Genomic DNA, 6,610 nt, shown 5'->3' with positions numbered 1-6,610 from the left:
TTCAACTCCTCCTGAGAGGTCTGGTTCCTCGTAGCCGATGATCTCGGCTCCTTCATTGCTGTCGTAGTCCTCCTCCAGACGATTCAGACAATCTAAGCATGGGATTTAAGAGTGGTATGAGTACGAGCGTACTCAACAAGTTCATTATAGATAAGAGGTGTTTAATGCACTAGCTACGATATTAGACCAGAAAGTCTAATACCAATGCAAGTTTTGATCAACATTTCTTCAAGAGATTGCTTTTATTTCAAAGAGCTATGTCCGTCAGCCTTCACCAGTTTACTAGAACTTCATGGAGCTCCTTTCCGGCCGCGTTCGCAGTTCCTCATCCCGGAACAGGGAGTGACAGGTCACAGTTCTTTACACTATGCAGAGGTGTGTTGCTTTACCCATAAGAGATCTTAACCTTGGTGCCAACCGGGCAGCTTTCCCGTCAACACTTCCTTTGGTGTGAGGCCCGGTATAAGGTCTAGCCAATCATGTTCCTCCGCTACCTCGAACACCCACCCTTTGTTGCATACTCCGACCCTGGGTCCACGCCGGCCCCATTATTCCCATATATTTCAGGGTGGACTCCGACCACGACGTCAATGCAGGGCTCTACCATACATTCCTACGCCGGCAGATGCAACCCATCATAGACCTCATTACCGTTGGGACTTCTACGGGTTCCCACCCCTGCATCAAGTCTCGCAAGATCATGAGCACCCGGTAATGAGCATCCGTTGATGAACGAGAGGTGGAAACACTTTTGACTACTCCGTCCCACTCCGGATCTTATGGTTAACACGGGTATTACGGCACAAGAATCACTGGCGACATTTGTTGTTTAATCCTAGATGGATATAAACCCGTGCAATGGAACCTCCACCATATCAACATAATCCATGGTTCCATTGCCCACCACATAGTCATATTCATAGTTATGAAAGTAATGGTTTTGATTTTTGTGCAATAGTGATAACCATAATACTTTGCAAGTAATTTGATAAAAATACTCAAATGACATAAGCAAGTGATGAACTTGCCTGAACACTGCAAAGTTTTGCAGTTGGAAGGTGTGGACTGACCCTTGTCCTCTGTCTCTGAAAAATAGCATCATTGTCCGATAAGGGCAATGGTTAAAGAAGCAGTTATGCATGATTCCATTTTTAGGGTTTGTTCCCCCCTTCCGATGTCGTTATTATTTCATGTAAGAGGTTAATACTAAGAATAATTTGAGGATACTTGATTTAAGGTAAAATACAACCTTGAAATGTTGTCAAGGTGTTTTTTTAAAATCCAATTGCATTGATGGACTTATTTTCATTAATGAAAATAATATGTGTGATTTGAATCATTATTTAAATCCTTAACATAGGACTTATTCTTAATTGTCTTCGAAAATTCTCTTTGATATTTTATTTAAATAGAGAATTTTATGCTGATCCTTTTTCATATTTTTAATTTATTTTTAAGAGCTTTAAATAATTTTCTATTGAATTTCAAAGTTTAATGTTTTTATTGAATTGTGAAAAGTCCTTTTTGCCCCTGGGCCCACCTGTCAGTGGAGCCCAGTGGGTTGGGCTAGACCAGCTCGGGTCCAACAGACCCGAGCGGTCGGTCGCTCACTCCCGCACCTCGCGCCGCTCGTCCTAACCCTAATCCCCTCCGCTCTCACTGGCGACCTGCGTCGCCCGCACCGTCGCCGGCCGATTCCGGCGGTCTCCGGCCGCCATGGCCTACGCCATGGGGCGTAATCGAACCGCCAGACGACGGCGATTCATTCTCTCCGCGTCGATTTGGAGCTGATGCCGTCCCTCGCTCGCCATCGACCCTCGCCGCCATGCCTAGGGTTCGGGATCCACTTGATCCCGTGGTTCCCCAAGCTCCGGGCGAGATGGTGCTGTGGCCGCCACGATGGGGTGGTGCTGTGGCACCGCCATGGCCTGGCTTGGCCTGGCGCCGCCGCGCCCTGGCGTGTGCCGCCGTGGCCGCCATGGTGGTTGGCCCGCTCGACCCTGGTACGTCCTCCACCTCTTCTTCTCCCATGTGTGCCTGTTCTTCTTCCTCTCTCAGTAGCTCTAGCTAAGGCTTTCCTCCCAATGGAGGGCCTGCCGTGCTGTTGTTGCTGCTCTGTTGCGCCTAGCTTGCTGTATGGCGTGTGCTGCTGCCGCTAGAGCTACTGCCATGAATCCTAGCTACGGTGCTGCCCTATTCTGCCTATTAGCTGGGCTTAATTCTTGCTATCTTGATTGTGCACAGTTCTGTGCATGTTCCAGAGCCACATGCTTGTTGAATCTTGCATATCTGGCTTGGAACCTTCCCTGTGCCTCTGTTCTATTTACTATTCTTGCTAGACATTCATGTGTATTCAATTTGGCTGCACTGGCTTGATTACCATGTGTAATCCTTGCAGTTTGCAAGTTCCAGGGCACTGATATGTTGTCCCTTGTGCTCAATTACATGTGTAAGCTTGGTGGAGCATTACTGCTGGTTAATTGCATGATTCAGTGATGAGCACCAAGTGCTTTACTTATTTATCTTGATCTAGGGGTTCATCCTGCCTTGGGTGTGCTTCTGGATACAATCATTTAATTATCTATTTGGTTGCCAGTGAAACACTTGTTGATTATCTGTGGCCAATTAAATACTTGTCCATGCTCTGTTGCTTAGTGATGCTCTAGCATGCTCTAGCATGCTATGGCAAGCTCTGATGATCATGTGATCATCAACAGCTGATAATTGGTTTGCTTACCTGTGCCTGTGCATTGCTGTTACCTTTTTATGTGTATGTGTGTGGCACAGATCAGTGCTGGTGCTTGCTCAAGCATCAGCTGATGCTTGCAATGATCCTTTAGATCATCTGCAAGGCTCTGGTGCTTTGATTACTTGTGTAATTCATTTATCTGTATTAGCTTGCTTTATTAAATGGATAAATGATGTGAACTGCCTTGCAGTGATGATCATATTAATTAAATTAACTAGGGCTAGCTGGATGACAACCACTGGTTGGTACCCTAGCCCTCTACTGAACCCTCTTTGGGTGATGATGTGGTGGCTTAAGGTTTTGGTTATGGGTTGAGGTGGCCCTGGCAGCTCTTTGATCTTTGTCATGGGTAGCTCCCTCTCTGTGGCTTGTTGTGGCTTGGTGGCTACATCTCCGGGCAATCCTTGTTGGATTTCCAAGTGCTCTTTCATCGTTGACAAACTAGAATAGGCACAAGTGCCTATCTGTCTGATGGTTAGTAAACCATGTAGTGCTAGGTGAGTTGGGTAGGCTAGCTGTGAATCTTTTCCTTGCTGGATGCTTTGGTTTACCTCAGTGTTAATACAGTGGGTTTGACCATTTCTTCCCTGGGATGATTTCTTCTGGCTTAATTCCCTTTTTGCCAGCATCAAATGGTTTGATCACCAAATGATGATGCACACAGGGTAACCATACCCTCTGGCTTGTGTATATGTTATGCACATGCTTATTTATGAGCAAAACAGAGTTTTGCTCAGGTTGATCTTGTTTATACCTCACTCCAGCTCCTAGATGATTTGTTGATGTAGAGGTTTTGCTTCTGTGATGAACTTGTGGTTGGTTTACTTGCCCTGCTCCTCCTGGTGATCTTGTGGGGCTTGATTCAGTGCTGTGATGAGTTAGCAGATTGAACAGCAGTGGCTGTTCTTGTGTTCTTGTGTTCTTGTGTTCTTACCAGTGAAGCCTGTCGATGGATATGGCTTAGGGTTTGCTTCTGAAAAGCTTATATGTGGTGCTCCCTTGCTCTCCCTGGTCGACAGCTCTTGCTTGTCACTTTGGTGACTCACTATGTGTGTGTGCTGCATGCACACAGCCCTGTGAGCAGGCTGTGTGTGTGTGTAGGCATGTGCTGTGCACCTGGACCTGGAACATGACTATGGCATGGATCAGCTCGGCCACTTTGGTCCTATCTGCTCATTTCCTATTTCCATTTGATTTCTAACCTGCCACTTGGCATAACTTCTTTTTGTTGTGATTTTGTGCAGGGATCAACAATTGATCACAATGGACATGGAGTTCATCAAATCCAAGATCAAGTGAAGATGATCTTGTAGTATTTAGACTAGGGTCATTACTTGTACTTTTCTTTTTAATTTTCTTTTATTTTTCAATTTCACCAATTCTTGTAATGTGTTGTAATATTCATTTATTTCCATTATGAATATTGTAAAAACAATGTATCTTGTGTGTTAATCAATAAAGCTCAAAGTTTCCCCTAATGAGCTTTACTTTATTATAATTGTTCATATTGTTTATTATTGATTATATACTTAATGAATTTCCTCACAATTGAATTATTTAGGTTAAGTATTTAATGTTTGAATTTGAAATTCAAATTCAACATTGGTTTGAATTCAACTATGTCACTTTATAAATAATTTAATCATGCAAACTCTCCCCTCTCTTCTCCAAACCCTAAACTAGTTAAGTGAGATGCAAGTTTGTCGCACTCTCGAAACCCTAACCCTGTAAGGTGTCGAGAGAGAAACTTGTCTCCCTTCGATGCAGTTTTTGTTTAAAAGCGCGAAATTTCCCCAGAATTTACTATGCAATGCACATCCCTTTCTAAAATCTACCCCTCGATCGTCTCTAAACCTGGGACATTACAAAAGCCTTACCTATAATCAGGTATTGTGGGGGTACTCTAAATTGGAATGGTATCGCATCCGAACCCAACCATCAGTTTTTGTCAAATTCACAATGTCATTCAAAAGTCGCATTCACCTTCAAAACTTTCAATAGAATGAAACATTATTCCAAGGTTTTCAAAATCATTTGCTTCACAAGTTCCCATCTAGAGTAGTCAATTTTAGTTTAGCACTAGCAACTAATCATGAGGGGTGCTAACTACATTTTAGCTCTTCTAGGCTAAGTGTGACTCTCTTGTGGTAGTCTATACTTAGACAAGAATTAACTCCAACAAGTAAGACTTGGTAAACAAAGCAAAAGCTTGTAAGATAAAAACTTGGACTTGTAAGGATAAAACTTGTAAATAAATAACAATACTAGTGCCATGGTATCTTGCACTAGTAACTTGGCCTTAGTAGAGCTTGCATTAGGGTAGCTTGCCTTGGTTGGTGTACTGATCAAAGTGTTCTTCTTCTTCGTAGAAGACCTCCTCCTCCTCGTAGCCTTCGGTACTAGCGTCTATAAACGGATACGAGGTAACAATCACCAATCAATACTTAAGGGGCTACTTAGCCTTAATGGCTCACTCAAGATGATCTAGCATCATCAGAAACATCACTCCACTTAACACTAGGGTTTTTACTTAATTAGGGTGAGGAAAATAATTTCCTCTCATTGATATCTTACTAAGACTTAATTTCCTCAAATATGAGAATATGAGGCCATGAAACCAAAGTCATCACCTCACATCACATTACTTGGGAAGATGATTTAAATGAGGTGCTACACCTCATAGATTTAAAATCCTAGATTTGAAATAATTTAAATGGGCTAGAAATGACTACATAGCCATTATTTGACTCTAGCCCATGATCATCTCAAACAACTATATCATATTTTTGCATAAATAATTAGAGTTTTTGAAATGTGAATTATGAGAATTGGAATCACCTCAAAATTCATTATGGTTGATTTTTAATAATTGTTTGAATTTGGAAAAGTTACTGACTTGTTATTTTTCTTGCTAGTGATCTATAATGAACTAGGGTTTGAGACCAGTGGGGTTTGTTAGCTAATTTCATAAATTTCACACAAAATTGGATTCACTCAAATTGGATACGTAGATTTGAAGTTATTAAAATTCTAGCAAAGTACCAGTGTTGAAATTTGATTTAAAATGAAAAATAGAATTCAAATCAGTGGGCTCGCACGGGAAAAGAACTTGGGCTAGAGAGAGAAAAGGAAATGGGCCGGCCCAACTACGCGTCTTGCACGCGTGGGCTGCCTGACAGCGGGACCCATTATCAGCGGCACTTAAACAGCGAAATGGTACGCGTGATGTGGGGCGTTGGATTAGAAGCAGATTGAACGGCGGTGGGTCATCATCATCTCCGACGAGATCGAGAGCTACTGGCAGCGAGGCTAGGGGGTCGGCGACTCACCGGAGGTCCGGCGATCGTAGGCGAGGTGGTGCAGCGAGGTTGTCGATGATGGCGGTGCTCCTGGTACTGGCGGCGTCTCCTGGGGTGGCGTCAATCGTCGTCTTCGTCTGCGGCGGCTCCACAGTACTCCGGCAAGCAATTGGCGAGCTACTGGCTAAATTGAGTGGGGGCTGTGCTCGAGGAGGATCAGTGAGGAGAGGCGAGGAGGATGGTGTGAAGAATTGGAGCGGGGAAGGTCTCTATTTATAGCGGCGAAGGGTGTTGCGGGGGTTCACGGTGGCGTCCATGGCGATGGCGCTCTGGGCTGCGAAGGGGCAAGGCAAGGACGGCGTAAGGTTGCTGGCATCATGGCGATCCGCGAGTGCGTGCTGGCGCAGAGAAAAGGGGACAGGATGGCTCGGGTTGCTTTGGCGTCTGTCACGGGTCCGGCGGAAGTCGTCGACGAGGATGACGGCGACAGGGCACGGGGGCGAGAGAGAGCATGTCTGGCGGCTAGCTGGTGTCTTGGCGATGCTACTGGCGAGCGCTGATG

The sequence above is a fragment of the Lolium perenne genome, chromosome 1, assembly GCF_019359855.2.
Source record: "Lolium perenne isolate Kyuss_39 chromosome 1, Kyuss_2.0, whole genome shotgun sequence".
In the NCBI taxonomy this organism is placed as follows: Eukaryota; Viridiplantae; Streptophyta; class Magnoliopsida; order Poales; family Poaceae; genus Lolium; species Lolium perenne.
The sequence above is the reverse complement of the archived record's forward strand: the minus strand, read 5'-3'. Positions refer to the sequence as shown.